General features: G+C 44.7%; 1 protein-coding gene and 2 pseudogenes across 3 annotated transcripts in view; all 3 read right to left on the reverse strand.

Moving 5' to 3' along the window:
- Positions 1-19,196, reverse strand: part of PLCE1 (phospholipase C epsilon 1) — a 289,717-nt gene that overhangs the window by 104,737 nt on the left and 165,784 nt on the right. The gene's annotated exons all lie outside the window — the stretch shown is intronic.
- LOC114205326 (elongin-C pseudogene) lies at positions 17,031-17,456 on the reverse strand (annotated as a pseudogene).
- On the reverse strand, positions 18,510-18,785 carry LOC114205327 (small nuclear ribonucleoprotein E pseudogene; annotated as a pseudogene).

Genomic DNA, 19,196 nt, shown 5'->3' on the forward strand with positions numbered 1-19,196 from the left:
CTTCCATCTTTAAAATAAGGAGGCAGAAAACTATGGAAAGAACCACCAACAGATGAATGGATGAAGAAGATGTGGTGTATATACACAATGGAATATTATGCAGCCATCAAAAATGAAATCTTGCCATTTGCAACGACGTTGATGGAACTAGAGGGTATTATGCTAAGCAAAATAAGTCAATCAGAGAAAGACAAGTATCATATGATCTCACTGATATGAGGAATTTGAGAAATAAGACAGAGGATCATAGGGGGAGGGAGGAAAAAATGAAACAAGATGAAACCAGAAAGGGAGACAAACCATTAGAGACTCTTAATCTCAGGAAACAAACTGAGGGTTGCTGGAGTGGAGGGGGGTGGGAGGGATGGGGTAGCTGGGTGATGGACATTGGGGAGGGTATGTGCTATGGTGAGCGCTGTGAATTGTGCAAGACTGATGAATCACAGACCTGTACCTCTGAAACAAATAATATATGAATTTTAATTAAAAAAAAAGTCAAAAAAAAGAAAAAGAAAATATGGAGGCAGAAACATAATTCATAAACTCCCTCTTGATCTATAAAATTCCATGGGACTATAAGAAAATAAGGCCTAAGGATAATATTGTTTTAAAAATACATTTAAATACAGTTGACTGATGGACAGCAAGATTAATAATGACCCGCTACTAAGCCCCCCTTTCTGATATGCAGCCTCAAAATCCTCTGCTTAATTTCTAAGGTTATTTTGCTGCTATCTATACTTTGGTGCTGGGACACTAGTGTTCATTTAAGTCACTTGCTCCATCCTGGCTAATGTCTGGGCTGATAAACCTAGCTGTTAACAAACCAAAGCCTTGGTCTTGACCTCAAATGGCCCAGGAGCTGCACCGGTTCAGCAACAGTGATGAAACCTGGGGCCAACTCATTTCCCTGGCCTGAGGGAGAGGGAGGCCTGAACTGAGTTCATGGTCGGTTACCCCTGGCAACTGCAGAAAAAACAAGTTTAAGGTCTACGGTAGATTGCACCTCCTGCCCGCCCCCCATTTATAAAATGATAGGAACGAATGGCCTTTAGTGCTGACAGCAATCAGAGAGGCAGTCCAAACCCATTTTTCCAGATTAAGAATCTATGGCTCAAGGGAGAAGTGATTTTCTCAGGTCCCAATTCTTGTTGATGTCAAAATGAGGACTCCCCGACGAACCATGAGAGACGATGGACTCTGAAAAACAAACTGAGGGTTCTAGAGGGGAGGGAGGGTGGGGGGATGGGTTAGCCTGGTGATGAGTATTAAAGAGGGCACGTTCTGCGTGGAGCACTGGGTGTTATGCACAAACAATGAATCATGGAACACTATATCAAAAACTAATGATGTAATGTATGGTGATTAACATAACAATAAAACATTTAAAGAAAAAAAATGAGGACTCCCCGTGGGGTGCTCTTTTATCGGATGAGGGGTGACAGTTTCTTTTAAACTTGTCACTGATTAGGTTTTTCTAAGCACTCGGTTAAGAGCAGCACCTCTGAACACAGAGTTGGAATAAAAGGAGAAGATGCCAAGAAGAGTCCCAAAATATGATGAAAGTAATGAAAAAAGTAGAACAGAAGAGACAGGTGCTGAACACCCTTTTTCTTTCCCTACACAGAAACAACAGGGAAACAGTGGCAACAGGGACCTTCAGTGATAAGACAGGGTCACCCTGTGGTACCAGCCAGCAGTGCTGACACGCATGTGATGGACCACCTGCCACCCTGAGGCCAGCCCCAGCCCAGGGGGCTCCCAGCATGCACCTCTGCTCTCTACCTGCTCTGGACTTTGTGCAACATCAGGAGAACAGATCTGGAATCAGACTCCTAGGACCAGCCTCAGTCCAGATCATCCTGCAAGGAATTCAGAGCCTCTTGGGAAGAAGATAACCTAAGATAACCATTTGTTCTGATCTCCTGGGGCTGTTTTGAGCACCCTGGCACCTTCTGGGATTCCTAGAGTCAACCCCTCTCCTGCAGCTATGACCAATCCCTTGCTCACTGTCTCCATGCCTTGTCCCCTCATCACCTGGTTACCCAGTTAAAAGTCACCCTGTGAGACTCTGGCTCTCTAGAACAAGAAACTGTTTTGTCAATAAAGATTGAGTGTCATTGGTGCTCGGTGCATTTCTTCCTTCCGTGTGATTTGCTTTTGATGAGACCTATCCTGCTGTGGGAAGCTGTGAGCAAACACTTAGAATCATAAAATTACTGACTCTTTGAGCTAGAAACTCAAACCCATCTCCTTACAAATAAAAATGAATCCCCAAAAGTTAAAATGGTTCCCCAGACACCCAATGCATTAATTCTTTGGACCTCATAGAAAGAATGTATTCTTTCTATGGCTTTAGCTCTTTTTTTTTTTTAATTGGAAACTGATTGCAAATCAGTGGCTCTGGAAAGTCACAGCTCTTTCAGGCTATTTCAGACACTGTGAGGACTCACTAGTCTAGTGGCCTGAAAGGGTTAATTCATTTTCCCTTAGAGAGACTGCTTCATGAGCAGGCGCAGACTACCACGTGGTTTGTGCCTCAGTCCTGATCATGCATCCAGATTTATTTCCTATCGGTCAAATCATTTTCCATATACTTTCCCACAATGCTAGGAAAAAAATAGCGATATGATATTTCACATGGAAACCTAATTTAAACCAGCCGTTCCATCTTTGCGTGTGAGTCCCCAGGGCCTGCTGTTGGGATTATGTAAGCCCTGTTATCATAAACACACACACACACACACACACACACACACACACACACACACACACACACACACCATCTGCTTACAGACATCAGGGATAATTCTTATTGTGGCCTAATGTATTCATAAGTTCATGGGCATTAAGTGATGAGAGTTTCATCACTAATTATGAAAAATAAATGTCACCAAAAACCCCACAAGGATTTGGAAACGACTGAAAAATGTTGCCCCAAAGCATAAATGGTGGTTGCATTTACTAAGTGAAAGACAGGATGTGTTGCCAATCTAGAAAGAGTTTCAGGACACTGAATTCACACAGAAAAACACAAAAATCACACACATAGAAAGTACTACAACTCAAGCATAGGGAACATGTTAAATGATTATTTTGCCTTATTTGAATGGTCAGCACAGAACAAAGACAGAATCTGGCCCCCAGCCCAGTTCTGTAAGAGTTCCTCCGGAGGCTCTGTGCTCCCCCTGAGGGCCCGACCCAGGTTCATGCCTACAACTTCTCCACAAGTGCTCCTCTCCTGATGTGTCTTTTCTTCCACTCTTGCCTTTGTCAGAACTCTTAGGCCTAGCCAAACCGAACAGCTTGCTCTCCTCACATCAAACACCTTGTTGGCATCACACAAGCTCAGTTTGGAAGGAATGTTCTTGCTCAATTCATAATTACCTTTCCCTGGCCCGCCATGTCCTGCCCGTGTCCTTTGTAAAGCCAAATCCTTACATTTGCCACCAGGCCCCTGTTGGTTCTCCAACCTCCCCCCTACCTATGCTTTTAGGAAGATGACCAGGGCCTTTTCTCATTTCAGGGGTCTTCTACGGGAAGGCTTCCCCCAACTCCTGACTTTGATTTAGCTAACCCCTACTTATCCTTTAGGCAAAACTTCCCTCAGACTCTGCCATCAGGATCCTTGCCCTGGGCCCCATGCTTTAGAAGGCCCATGTTGGGGTGGAGGGAAGTGTCTGCCCAGTGGCTGTGTACCCAGTTCCAGATCACTCATCCCTGTAGACCCAGGACCCTCAAATCCCCCATCCAAACAGCTCAAGCCCACTTCTGGCATCAGTCCTCCTGTGGGTAGACCATGACACTAGGCCTGAAGGCTGGCTGGGGGGTAGGGGCGTGTGTTGTGTGGATGCAGTTTGAACTTGAGGTCTGAGGTATCCACATACAGGTATACACAAGCCAACATGGAAAGAGAAGGTGAGCAGGTCACAGGCTGGGGCCTTCTTTGTACTTCCTCCTGACTCCCCTAAACTTAGAGGCAGGGCTGCCTTTAGGAATCCGATGAAAAGCATCACTTTCTTGAGGAGGCCTGCTCTGTGATGCCCCTGGTCTCCCTGACCCCAGACCCCCTACACAATCAGCACCGTGTTCCTCAAGAGTGCGCACCAGTAGCAGTGCCTATGGCAAGCGCTCCATGAGATCTGGTTAAAGAGACAGTGTGACTTCCTCTAGGAAGGCTGTTCTGATGGCTCACCTGGCAACTCACATCCAACTTCTTCCTGTTTCTCCCTGACTTAATGTCAGACTTTGAGACCGAGCTTAGGTCTGCACTGGGATTCTCATTGCTGCAAGGACTTGCATCTGCTTTATTTTTATTTGTGTGTCTGACTCTTTCACATGGGTCTGTTCTGTCTCCACTACTAGATCTTACGTCCTCAAGGACAGAGACCATCTTTCCCACATCTTCAGTGTGGGGGTGCTCGGTGCCTCTGACCACCAGGCAGGCCACCCAGAGTCCCAGGAGGCCACTGGCAGAGAGGATTCTCAGCCTCTAATCAGTCAGGGATTATATTTGGGAAAAGGCCTGAACACTTCCTACTGCTGTTCCCAGGTTCAGAAAGAAGAGACAAACGTCTTCATGCCAAAAAGTTTTTTTTTTAATATGCTGAGTGATTTTCACAGAAAGATGATCCTTTACAGTGGGTATCTGGTCACCCTGCCCGCAAGGGCTGGATTCGAATGGTGAGATCCACAGAAGACAATGAAAACCTGGACAAAGGTGTTTTGAAGTAGCTTATGGGCAGTGGCCAGTGACACCTGCCCTCCATGGAGCTTTCCTAAAACAACCCTTTAGGGGCGCCTGGGTGGCTCAGTCGTTAAGCGTCTGCCTTCGGCTCAGGTCGTGATCCCAGGGTCCTGGGATCGAGCCCCACATCGGGCTCCCTGCTCGGCAGGAAGCCTGCTTCTCCCTCTCCCACTCCCCCTGCTTGTGTTCCCTCTCTTGCTGTGTCTCTCTGTCAAATAAATAAATAAAATCTTAAAAAAAAAAACAACCCTTGAACTGTGGGCGTGTGGGCATGTACACACATTGTCACACACACACACACACACAAACACACACACACACCCCTGCTTAGGCAGCACTCTTCAACATGTGCAACACTGGCCTCAGCACCTCTAATGGTTGTAGTAGTAGGGTGTTTGTTCCAATGCAGATTCCAAGGTCTCACCCAGACTCTCTGAGAGCAGGGCCCAGGAATCTGCATTTTTAGATAACTCCCCAGTGATTCTTAGGCACATTTAGGTTGAGAACCGTCCCAGGGGTTCAGTGTCCCTCTCCACACCCCTGGTGCAGTTTTGAGTCAGCTGAAGCATCCTTCCTCTAGTACCAGTCCAATACTACGTATGGATCACCATCTCTGTAACCTACCTGAGCTGGGGCTGTCCCTGTGACCCACATGGAAGCAGGCAGGAACAGAGAGAGGGAGCAGAGAGCACCGTGGAGAACATGGCACCAGGCCGAGTGGACCATGCTCACCCCCGTTTCACCGCTGCCTTGTGCCTGGTCCTGAGGCAGGCCGCCTAACTATCAGCTTCAGTTTCCCCTTCAGTAAAATGGGAACGATAGTATTGACCTCCTAGAAGGATGATGAGGATGAGACTGGAGACTATGCAAAGATGGGAGCATGATGCTCGGTGTGTAGTTACGGCCTCAGTAGCTGTTTACTGCTGGGACTGCTCCTGCCGTGGGGGTGCTGTTATCTGAGTTGTGGAGAAGCTGAATTCCAGGAAGCAGAACACAGAAATCCTGAAGAAAGGAAGCTCTAGGTTCTCTTCCTAACCACAAAGAAGGACATAGGCCAAGGCTGGACCAGGAAGAATCTGATTGCCCTGAGAAGGGTTTGTGTCCTGAGCACAAGCCTTTCCTAGAAGGCTAACTCACCTATTTCCTCCACTCTGAAGGCTCCCCTGACTCCTCATGAGGAATCAAACATCCTTTTGTTCCTATTTAAACCGCCTGGTCCCATAAATAGACATATACACGTACATACTTCATATATGTATATGCGGGTATATTTCTAGTACTTTGTCTGAGACCAATATCCCCCAGCTGTCAGCTCCTTAAACCAGAGGCTGTGACTTATTCACGCCAGGGGCTCAGTGTTGAGGATGCAGAGGCCAGCAAGTTACATGTGCTCAGACATCCCTCTGGACATGAAGTAGCTGCAGGAGAGTCTCTTGAACTCCATGCCCTGCTTGGCATGTTTCCACTGGTGACTTTTGCTTTAGGAGGGACACAGAGGGGAAAAGAGAGGCCCCTAAAGGTGGCTTCTGGAGAAGCCCTAAATACATCTTGGATTATACCCCCTCCCCTTCCCCTCACATTGCATCATAATTGTCTACAGAACGAATCTAAACATTTTTTGGTCTTCAAGCCGGACACCATCTGATCTAAATTTACATCTTCAGCATTAATTCCCATAGCTGCCCACCACTCATTTGTCTGACATTTCAACCCTACTATGCTTTGTATCATTTGCTATTCTCAGCCTATTCCTATCTCTATGCTACTGTCCAGTTTCCTTGGGGTGTGAATACATAGGGCATTTTGTTTGTTTGCTTTGGCTTTCCAATGTCTCTTAGTTGAAATCAGCTTTCTGCATCTCAATCTATACAGAATTCATGGAGCAGCTCCTTCCCTGACTTTAGGCCTGGTGTCAGTGATTTGTTCAAAGTGGGTATATGACCAAGCCAGGCCAACCAGAGTCCTCCTTGACAGAGTCATTCCCTGAAACTATCAGGAAAAGATACACAATCTTTTTGTTGGAATTGTAAACTGTAAAGATACAAGTCAGTTGTCTTTGCCACAATATCAGGAGAGTCTACCTGAGAATGAAGATAACACAAAAGAAAGATGAAGATAGGGGGTGCCTGGGTGGCTCAGTTGGTTGAGTGCCTGAGTCTTGGTTTTGGCTCGGGTCATGATCTCGGGGTCCTGAGACTGAGCCCCATGACAGGCTCTGCGCTCAGTGTGGAGTCTGCTTGTCCCTCTCCCTCCCCCTCTGCCCCATCCCCCACTCATGTGTGTGTGTGCATGTATGTGTATGTGTGCACTCTCTTAAATAAATAAATAAAATCTAAAAAAAAAAAAGACAAAGATAGATTCCTGAGAACCTTAGATTCCTAGATCCAGCCCTACTTGAAGCCCTATGAAGAGTCCATGTACATAAACCCCAAAATGCCCTTATTTTGTTTAAGCAGGTTTCAGTTGCTGTTAACTTGTAACTGGTGGGGGGAAGTCTTGACAAATAAATCTGATGACCCTCCTTCTTTTAACAAATACTTATTGAGTACACTGAGTATCTACTATGTCCTGTGTACCATGCTGGACACCAATAAACATGACAGACACGGCACCTGCTCTTGGGAAGGCTGGAGCCTCATGGGGGAAAATAACATAAGCAAGTAATAAAGAGTAGTTATAGTGGATACTATGATTGGGAGGTACAAGGCCAACTTACCCATTTCTATGCTACCATCTTTGGAAGTCCAGTCTTTTTACCATTCTGTGGTCCCCACTCTCTCCCAAAGTACTTTATTCATATCTCTGTAACAGTGCTAATTCTTCCTACAAACAGTTACTCTATGCCTGTGCATTTGCCAGGAACTATATTAGGCATGAGGACAGGAGGGGCTGGAGCAAGTATAAGAAAAGTAAGATAGCATGTTCTGCCTTGCAGTTAAGTCTGTTGTATATATATCCACCTTCTCTAAATTGTCAACTCCTTGTGGATAGAAACCATAGTGTTCTGGCCGTCCTTCTATTGTTTGCAGGATGTCTCGCCCATGGTTTGCAAAAGATTCTTCAACTAAACGTTCCCTAAATATTCAGAATTCTAAATTTCTTAGAATTGTTTACTGTTCTTTTAAAATGTTTTTTCTTTATTTTGGTTCCATTTAACCGATGGTTCATGCCAATAAAATTACATGTAAATATTTTCAGTGTGAAATCTAGAAGTTTTGACAAGTGTGCAATTCCACATGACATACTTAATTTAAACTACCTTTTTGTACAAAGAATAAATTTATTAAAAGTTTTGAAAATGTTTTGCTGTTCCACTGTGACACCATATTCTTTTTTTTTAAATTGAGGTATAACTGACATATTAGTTTCAGGCAAACAACATGATTCAATATTTGTATATATTACAAAATGATGACTACAATAAGTCTAGTTAACTCCCATCACCATACATAGTTATAAAAATTTTTTCTTTTGATGAGGACTTTTACGATCTACTCTTTCAGCATCTTTCAAATATGCAATACAATATTATTAGCTGTAATCACCATGCTGTACATCACATCCCCATGACTTAATTATTTTGTAATTGGAGGTCTGTATCTTTGGACCCTTCTCACCCATTTTCCCCACCCTGTAACCCGCACCTCTGGCAACCACCAATCTGTTCTCTGTATCTACGAGCTTGGTTTGTTGCTGTTGTTCTTGTTTTAGTTCTACATCTAAATGAGATCATAGGTATAGTCTTTCCCTGTCTAACTTAGTTTACTCAGCTCCATTCCCTTGGGTCCATCTCTGCTGTCGCAAATGGCAAGATCTCATTCTTTTTTATGGCAACTTACTGTTTTAAAAGCAACGAGAGTAAACATTTTGACTTCAACATGCAGATGCCATTTCTAGTTAAACGGACTGCAGAGAACTGCTGAGTCATGCAGGCTGTGGTATCCTCCGCTCTCTTACCCTACTCAATTGAACAGGTCATTCATTCTGAAACCAATTATTAAAAGGTCTTCAAGAGTGAGCCTCATCTCATCTGTATTCTCTCCTTTTGTAAAAGTATCTATTGATAGTCCTAGAATAGGGTCTTTGTTACTTCATTCCATTTTAATAGTGGGATTGAAACCCATGGCTAGGCGTTTACATAAAAAGTTGATATAAGTGAGAGGTTAGCTCCAAACTATCCTGATCCTATTGCAGGGGCCACTTGTGAACCAATTTCTTCTCCTCTTTGCACGATTTTAATAATAATACTTATAATCACTACCACTTCCATGTGGTGGGCCTGTACTTGTGAGAGGGACTCTACTTATCCCTTTTAATCCTCTCAGCCTTATGTGCTGGTACTAATACTGTTCCCATTTTACAGATGAGGAAGCTGAGGTTCAGAGTGGCAGAGCTAGCTTGTCCAAGGTTACACAACCTATAAACTAGGAACGAGCCAAATGAAAAGCCTATGCTTTTAAACTACCATGCTTTATTACTCTCCATGTTCTCTTACGAGCATGAGACCAAAGAGTGAATTCATTATAGCTTTTTAAACTGTATTATAGCCCCAATATCTACCCTGATCTAGTAAGCAAAGAAACTTAACAAAACTACAGTAAGCTCAGCTCAAATAAGGAACATCCCCTTTAGAAACAGAACGCTGGCGTTCTGAAAGTCATAGAGAAGGTGTTACAAGCATGAATTGAATGTCTACGCATGTTCCCGTTCTGTCACCTGTCTAAAATTCCAGGTTTTCTATGATGCACACAACAGCACAGGGTCTCATAGGTTAAAGAGTCTGGAAGGAGAAGGCCTATGAGAGTCCATCCTACAGCTCACTCGTGGCAACAACTAGGTGTCCCAGACGGAGAGTCAAGAGAGTCCAGAGATGCCCCCAAGAAACCTGCTCCCCAAATTGTGGCCACCACCGGAGTGGCCCACGTGCTTTCCCTGGTCCCGGCAGCCTCATCGTGCCAGCTGAGTTGCAGGACCTTCAGAAAATATATCCTCATTAAGCAAATCTTTACGGAGGGCTCTTCACCCCTAAGGAGCTCATACGCCACTGGGCACCGCACTGGCCACTGGGGCATGCAGCGAGGGAGGCAGCCAGCACCCCTGCCCACCCGGCATGATCCGTTCCTTCCCATCCCAGCTGTGATCTCACTCCCATGGGGGCTCTCCTTCACCTCTCCTCACTGAGGCTCTCGACTGAGCTGTGCCAGTTGGCACTGAGGGGCCTGACCGTGTCACAGGCTGTCCCTTTCGTTTTGCCCTTTTCTGACATCAGTGAAGGAATAATGCTATTAAATGTGCTTATACCACCTACTTAACTAGACCACTTTAAGTGCTTAAAGTGTTTAATTAATTTAATCCTACAACAACTCAATGAGGTATATGTGATCATCACCCCATTTTATAGATAAAATGGAAGCACAGAGAGGCACAGTCACTTGCACAGGGTAACACAGCCAGTAAGTTGTGAAGGTGGGATCCCAACTCAGGCAGCCCAGCCCCAGAGCCCATGCCCATAATATTGTCCCCTGCTGGCACAAGTCAGTTCTTGAATGCTGGCATTTCTTGGGGAATCTGTCCTTGGTTCTTCTTGGATCTCTTCTTATGCTATATCTTCTCCCTCAGTGATTCCCTTCACTGACCTGGTTATATCCAACCCCCTCCCAGCTGCTATCTCTGAATATCTAGCTCTTGTCCTGTATATCTAAGAATTAACTGGGCATTTCTAGCTGGAGGGCCCAAAGGTTCTGGAGGCCCACCCTGACCCCAATCCTTAACTCCTCCATCACCTTCCAGCCCCACATCTCACTGACTGCTGAGTGGCCCAGATGTCATCTCCTCCAGGAAGCCTTTCTGAACCCTCACATGGTTAATCCATCCTCTGCCCTAAGCTAACTTTATCACTGTACTGTGACCACTTTGCCCCGGGCTCCTGCCCCTGGAGTATGAGCTTCTTGAAAGCAGGTATTGATTGTTTTACTCATCTATCTCCCGGCACAGGGTCCGGCTCGAGTGGCAGGGGCTAAATAACCTCTTGTTCTGAGACAAGCACAAGGCACAGCCGCCACAGCAGCTGGCTCCCTGCTGGTGCTGCCGTTCTCAGAAGAGCGTCCAAGCACCTGAATGCCAGGGTACCTGGGGGCTGCGGTAGGGGAAGGGAGGCTGACAGCCACCACCCGCCCCCCAACCCCACCATCAGCTTGCTCTTCATCCAAGAAGCTCAAGAGGCCAGTGCTGGGGAAGGATACCCAGGGAGCTGTGACATAGAAGGCCTATGGGTAATTTGGCCCATGACTGGAAGATTCCACTTTCCTTGAGATAATTGGGCATCAGAGAGTGAGGGTAGTGGTGACCTTCTCATCTGCTCTGGAATTGGCTGGGCTCGTTCTCAGGTGCCTCAAGTGATGGACTTGAGGGGGGACAGGAAGGGGCCCCCCTGATTACTTAAGTCCCCTGGCTGGGGAAGTCATTGTCCATAGGCCATCCTGCTTGGGAAAAGGAGGAGAGTGAAGGCTGTCTTTCAGGGCCACTGAGCAAGTCCAGAGGTTCTGAGACATGCTGTGAGCCACTCTGGGCCCCAGCAGGTGGACACTTGTCACAGGAAAGTAAAAGTAAGCCCAGCAAGTCACTCTTTCACTTGTAGGGCCCAACAGCAAAGGTTTGCCAACAGCAATGAAAATGGTGAGCCCAGAACAGCAGACTAATAATGAAACTAACACTAATGATCAAGCAGGAAGGAGGGAATGGAAGGGAATAAAATGGTTTGCATGTGTTGGCATATGTTCCCCTGAAGATAAATCTGTGTGAAGAAAAAAAGGATGTTGGCATCCCACCAAGATCAATTACATCCTGGCCAAGCTGGACACTGTTGCATATAATAGATCATTAAGGAGGTAATTCAATCTGCTGTCTGTGCAGTACATGTGTGGAGGGGTGAGCTTCTGTGAATGAAACTTGTTAGGGAATAAATTTGATGAAAACCAGAATTCTGTCTCTTTGACTTCCCTGTTCTAAAGGAGGGCAGGGGAGCGATGGGAGAAGACAGGATGGGGAGCCAGAGAAATGCAGGATCATTTCTTGGCCCTGCTTTTTACTAGTTCTATGACCTTGAGCAAGTTTCCTTCCTTCCTTGAGACTCAACTGCTCATCCATAAAATGGGAATAATAAATGTCCTATATCATAAGGGGAGTGGTGACTAATAAAAGAGACAATGTATGTTAAGGGCCCTAGTGCTTAGAGCACAGCACATACTCAATATATGTCAACTAATACTGATAATTTAAAAAAATAATAAGCAATTTCCTTTTCAAGATATAGTCTTTGTGGAAACATTGTTGGCCTTTTTCTTACAGTGCTGGCTTCCCTTCTCTGCTTAGCAGAGAGGAACTTCCTAAGGATTAAACCCTCAGAAAGAATGAGCCTTCAGTTCTTTTAAAGAGAACAGAAAGAAGAGGCAGAGGAAAGGTGGAAATGAAGCAAGAGAAAAAATTCAGAAAAAACATATCAATAGAGGGTCTAAGGAATGTTGGAGGTGAATGGAAAACAGGTGGTGGGGAAAGGGGGCAGGGCGGGGACTGTGTGAGGAAGTGAGGACGCATGGGTATGGCTTGGTTCCAGGGGAAGTGCTGGGAAAAATAACAGTGAATCACAAATAGGTCCTAGAAGGGGGCCCTGAGAAGCTCGGGCCCCCTGTCCGGGAAACATCATGTACACAAACCGAAATGAAACTTGATTCAGACCGGGATTAAACAGCAGCATGAGACGTTGGCCATTTCAATATCTTTCTTATTCGGTGAAAAGGAGGTCTTTTCTGGGGAAAGAACAGATTCCAATTCAGAATAAAACTCAACAGAATTGTATGTGTAAGGCAAAAATTCTAGGATGCTCAGCACGGGATAAAATTACTCCGTGTGCCTCACCAACCACCTAACCTATAAAAATAAACAATGAATGTCCTGCCTCGATATCATGTAACTGGCTGAAAAGTAACTGCCTGGTAGAGCAAAGAACTTAAGACTGACAGCTGAGAGCAGGGAAATTCAGCTAGGGAAGGCAGACAACTGCCCTATGGCCTGGCCTATGCTCCCAAGCTGCACTTGACACTTCATTTGTCTTGTTTGTTGACTGGCATGCTTATTCCTGTGCCTGTCCCTCTGCAGCTTTAGATTTTGAAATCCTGGCTGCTGGACAGCTGATCTGCCAATTTTGAATTACTGCCACGTGTTCTGCATACAGTAGGTGCTTAATAAATATTCTAGCAGCGGTAGTTATCCCTTTCTGCTCTGAAGACCCAGATAGAGATAGGTCAGTAATGTTTGGGGGCAATGTTTCCTAAACTCTGTTCCAGGGACATGTCCTACCAGATGTTAAAGTATTTTGTGAAGAAGGTATCTGGGGCTATATAAGTTTGGAAAATGCTAGGATAAATTAAGATTTCTTCACTGGCAGGATTTCTTGGAGCTTTATTTTTTTTTCTAAGATTTTATTTATTTATTTATTTATTTATTTATTTATTTATTTATTTATTTATTTATTTAGAGAGACACAGTGAGGGAGGGAACACAAGCAGGGGAGTGGGAGAGGGAGAAGCGAGCTTCCCGTGGAGCAGGGAGCCCGATACAGGGCTCGATCCCAGGACACTGGGATCATGACCTGAGCCAAAGGCAGATGCTTAATGACTGAGCCACCCAGGCGCCCCTCTTGGAGCTTTAAATACGCTAATGCACATGGTGAATCTCCAAGAAGGAGCTAATGTTTGGAGTTTCCCAAATTCTTTTGGCCATGCAATTTTTTTTCCCCCAAAGGAACACTTACATTTAGAAAGTCCCTGGAATAGTGGCACTGGGTTCCTCCAAACTCCTTATCCTGAAGTGAACATAGCCAGAGGCTCATCTCCACTGGCAATCCTGGAGACCTCTCTTTGCATCTGTCCAACCCAAGAACACATCCTTTCATCTCTAGAAACTGCATGGTGTGAGTGGACTTTGAAGGGTAGAAATAGTCAGAAATGGCAGCATAGGATTTTCTAACTGGTGTCATAAATTTGGAATCAATGTATCATTGGAAGAATTCTAAAGCCAAGACACAGGAAGATTTTTCTTATAATCCAAAATGAGATTAAAGCACACGGGCAACTCTGATTTCATAGCCAAGGCTGTGATGAGGAAAGAGCTGAGCAGACACGTGGTTTTAGACATCTGGTTCTACTACATAATACGGCAACTAATAAATCAAAAGACCTTAGAGGTTATTTAGCCCATTTCCTTTATTTTTTAGATGAAGAACCCCAAGAAGGAGAGGGGTGAGGTGACTTGTCCAAGGTCACCCAGCTAGTCAGTGGCAGTGCCAGGGCTAGACCTCAGGTCTCCTGACCTCAGGGCATCCTAGAGTCATGGCCTGCTGGGCTTCCGTTATCTCTGTGAAGAGGATCGGATGCACGGCCACCCCTCCCTGCCGCCTTCTGTCCTACTCTCCCTCCATCTGTGGGGCCTCAGAGGCAGCCTCACTTGAGTGAAGAAGTTGACGGTGAGGAAAAAGCGAGCTGGCAGCTGCAGGAATTGCTAAAGACGCTGACTCAGGGGGCCTGAGAGATGGTGGCAGCGCATCCTTGTTGGGCAAAACTTGGAGAGGAGGAACAAAAGGGAGAAGAGTCAGGGCAATGAAACAAGAGTGGCTAGCCCCGGGCCTGCCATATCACAGCCCTTACCAGCAGCCCCCTGCCTGCAGAATTTCACACGCACTGCGGCGGCCTGAACTCTCCCCTTTCCAGCCGCTCTCCGGCTGCGCCCTGCAGACCCGCTCCAAAAGGGGAAGGGTCTAGGGGAGTGGAGATCTGAGGCAGAAGGAAAACGGGAGCAAGAACACATTAAAGTTGATGTGGCTGCTATTTGTCTTTACTGCAGATGGCAAGAGAGGTCGAAGGAAGAGCCAAGAAGCCTCCTCTGTTTCCTGGAGGAGAGGAGGTATCAGCAGGAAGAGACTTTCCAGAAAAATCCTGCCAGGATCTGTTTTGGGAAGGGAAGAAGGCGGCTGCTCAGCGGTGACAGCAGGGGACAATGGGTTGGGGACCCTGACTCACAGCTCAAGGGCACAAATCCCAGGACAGCAGCTGCAGAAACTCAAAACACTGGACGTGGGGAAGTTGATGTGAGCTTCAGATCAGCAGAAGAGGGGATTTATTTTGGAGATGGGGGCCATGAGGCTGGGAGGACTTGGGATTTCGCCGAGTGGGCTGAAGTTAGATCCTGCTCCTTGTCATCAGGAGAGTTAGTGAAAGAAGTTTAAGAGTGCTGACAGCTTTTGAGGGTGTGTTGACAGTCTCTATAAAAGTGAATGACCTGTCTGGGGTCGGTAATTTGAGGGTTACGTGGCACTGTGGCAAGAGGGGGTGGGGGCCCAACACCAGCCTTGCTTTTCCTGTAGAGAGGGGCTGAGTCTTCACTCCAGAGGAGTAAAGATGTGTTCAGTTTCTGGCTCAAGAAATCTCTTTAGAGAAATATTTACTTGCAAAGCACCTAGGGTGTTGATGACAGAGACTAAAAAGTAAAAAAAAAAAAAAAAAAAAAAAACAACAACCAAAACCATACTGTTCAAGTATTAGAAAGTGACACATTTCATACCAAAAAACCAAAGCAAACCAAACCAAAACAAGATCATGTTTTGGGGATGCTGACTGGACAAATAATCTTTACTAGATGCAGTGCGGTCAGCCTGAGCCTGTGTTTGAGGTCAGAGGCGCTGTTTTCGAGTCTCAACTCTAACATTTACTAATCAACCGTGTGGTACTGGGCCAATTACTTAGTCTCTCTTCTTTTGTGCCTTCAGTTTAAAACAGGCCTATGAGCCACACCTACCTTACAGAATTGCAGGATTAAAGGAGATAAAGGAGGTAAGTGCTTTGTATATTCATAAGCCCAGTGGAAAGGTTAGCCAAGTTTACTAATATTAATGGGCATGTATCCAGTGATTTGGTTTTGTGAGGTACCTACATTGAATGTGGCATTTCTTTGAAATTAGAAATTACAACTTTTTTTAATGTCTTATGTTTCCCTCCTGACTTCTCTGCTCCATGGTAGGACTGGGGAGCATCATGTCTGAGACTCATGCACAGAATATGCCTACAATACACCTAGCCTCACTCTTTAAAATCTATATTTTTATATCTTTCCTGAAATTCTGCAGGCAGGGAAGAAATTAATCAAAGAGGATGCTTTTTATGTCCACAGATAAATTGACAGATGCTAGTAAGAGAGTAAAAGCATATTTTGCTATGAATTGATGAGAATTCAGTGTATAATATAAAACCAAGAATATCTGAAAATGAGATATTTTCACATAAGGGTGGGACTAAAAGATTTCTTTCTATTTTCTCCTAATTTTCTAAGTGCTGGAAAATACAATCAGAAACTTAAATGGTTTACTCAAATATTTTTCTGAAACAAAAAAAATTGGTATGCATAAACTTTTAAAAACTCTAAATGAATAGACTTCTATCAAATATATCTAACACCTATAGTGTATAAACTCCTAAAAGTTTCCTAAAAATGCTGGACATGTTTTAGCACTTTAATGATAAAACCCAGATGTCTCGTTTTACATGCCCTAGAAGAAAAGAAACACACAACCTTACAAAGAACACTCACCATTTTAAATCTGATTAAACTCTATGCCAAAGAAGGACTGGAAAGAGTATGATGTTTCTACAAACAATCTTTTAAAAAGTATTTTTCAAATGCACTTAAATGTTCTTGAAAACTGAAATGTGAGCCACCAATATTTATTTACATTCCACCCGTGCATTGGAATATTAGTTTGGGGTCATGTCTCAGTGCTTGGAGGCATCCTGGTGATTATTAGCTTGATTATTCAATCTGTGTTTCGAGGCCCATGAGGAATGAACCCCGTTTTGGTCACTTGTATATGACACCATCATTCAGAGCCCAGTGGTTCCTCATGTGGCTCCATATCAGACCAACCCTTGAGAGTTCCTTAAAAATATCCAATCGCAGACTTTACCACTTACCATCTAATTCAGTGTATGGGGTAGGGAGGTAGGAACCTGTCCTTTTGAAAAGTTTTCCTAAGTGATTCTGATAAAGCCTAGGAACTGCTGATCAAGGGCCCTGGCCATTCTCAAACTTAAATGTGCACAGGAAGCACTGGGGATTTTGTTAACATGTAGGTCCTGATTCAGTAGGTGTGGGGTGTGGGTACATGGGGGCGGAACTAATAGTCTGCATTTTTTTTAAATACTGAAAAAAGTTAACAGTTTATTATAATTTATTTTATTTAACAATCTAGGAAGTTACAGCCATCAGCAGTTCCAGTGCAATTTCAGGTGCAACTGGGAATTCAGGAATCTCTGTGGAGCTGTTAGTGTAGCGAACCTTGTAGGTAAAATACATGCATACTTTTGGGTAGCACATTTGAAGGAATCTCTCTAAAATTGACTTCATTAGTTTCGTTCTCAGCAAATTGACCTGGGCCACTCAACATGGCTTTTATTGTTCCAGATGTTAGTGCATGTTCTCTTTTTACAATAAATTCATGATCATCTGAAGATATCAATTTGACATACATGGCATCAGGGCCTTCACAGCCACCATAGGTTTTCTCTTCTCCATCCATTATGTTCTTATGAAATTCTACTTTACTTCCACAGGAACTTTAGTAGTTTCTTGTCAGCCCTGCAGCCACTGCAGCCACCGCACTGGGTCCCCGTGCACCGCCACAGCCCCTACTCCAGGGCTGCTCCCCCACCCCCCAATAGTCTGCATTTCTAACAAGCTCCCAGATGATGCTGATGCTGCTGGTCTGGGGAACCACACATGCATTGTGTGTGTGTGTGTGTGTGTGTGTGTGTGTGTGTGTGTGTGTGAGAGAGAGAGAGAGAGAGAGAGAGATCTTTTAATGGTAGAAGGATAAAGAGTACCCAGTAGAATAATATAGAATAATAAATGAATCAACTATAGCTACATACATCACCAAGAATCTTAATTTTCAACTGCCTGTAGCATGTCACACCGACCTCCTTACTGTTCCTTGAATGTGCTAGGTATGTGTTCTACCTCCACCCTATCTCCACAGGACATTTGCACTTACTGTTCCCTCTGCCTGGATTGCTCTTCCTGCGTATATCCAGACAGCTCACTCCCTCAACCCCTTCCGGTCTTTACTTAGATACTAGGGTCCCAGTGAGCCTTCCCTCACCGTCCTACTTAAGCTTACAATAGCCACCCCTCCCCAACACTCCCCATCCCTCTTCCCTGCTTTATTTTCTCCCTAATGCTTATCATTCCATACTTTTTACTTATTTTTCTTATTCTCTGTCTCCACCTAACTAGAATGTAACCCCTGTCAGTAGAGAATTGTCTTTTCTTTTCTTCCTTTTTTTATTTTTCATTTTTTAAAAAGATTTTATTTATTTAGTTGACAGAGAGAGACACAGCGAGAGAGGGAACACAAGCAGGGGGAGTGGGAAAGGGAGAAGCAGGCTTCCCGTGGAGCAGGGAGCCCTATGCAGGGCTCGATCCCAGGACACTGGGATCATGACCTGAGCCAAAGGCAGATGCTTAACGATTGAGCCACCCAGCTGCGCCCCCCCTTTTTAATAAAAACAATGCCACAGCATTTATTATCCTCTGGTAATAACATAAAGGTAATCAAAACAATACGAACAAATGTTTTAGAACTACACTCCCAACAAAGGACATCTAAAAAAACAAACTACATGGCCTTCTCAAGAATTTCTCACTTCATTGATCATTTCTAGTTGGAGACACTTTGGAGCAGAGTAATATTATCTCCTTTTAGCATGATCCAACCCAATTGTTTTCTTGACTTTGTTTTAGAATGAATCTCTTCAGCATCATCTAATATGAGGTTCATGTACTCATCAAAACCAATGATACAGCCCACTATTCGCATGTTCACTTGCTCATAAAGCCACACCTGAATTCGAGATCTATTTTGCAAGTATCTGAAGATGAGGTTACACTGAACCATCACCTTCTGCACTTTTTGGTCCTGGCCACGGTACGCCATGGTGGAAGCCAACAAAGACCACACGCTACCTCAGAAAGCAACTTCCGGAATCGAGAATTTTGTTTTTTCACTGCAGGATGTCCAAAGCCTAGAACAGTGCCTGGCACACAGTAGGCATTTGAGCAGTATTTCTGGGGGAATGACTGAATGAACAATTGAATGATATTCCAAGAGTGGCCTCAGGAAGCAAACGAAAACATCAGCTGAGTGATAACAGGAGGAAGGACTCATTCCCGTTATGTTGGATCAGAAGAGGCACTCCCGGCCATCTGCCTCTGACCTAGAACTCTGGTTGACAGATGAACCCATTTAGGAATCTGGGGGATGCATTTGGGGGCTGCTCATCCTGAAAGGGGTCTTTGGAGGCTGCCCTACTCACAACAAAGTGTTTTAAAGAAGCCACAGTACATT

This window comes from Eumetopias jubatus, unplaced genomic scaffold, assembly GCF_037043125.1.
Source record: "Eumetopias jubatus isolate StellerSeaLion01/CBP00866 unplaced genomic scaffold, mEumJub1_p1.0 scaffold_17, whole genome shotgun sequence".
Taxonomy (NCBI): domain Eukaryota; kingdom Metazoa; phylum Chordata; class Mammalia; order Carnivora; family Otariidae; genus Eumetopias; species Eumetopias jubatus.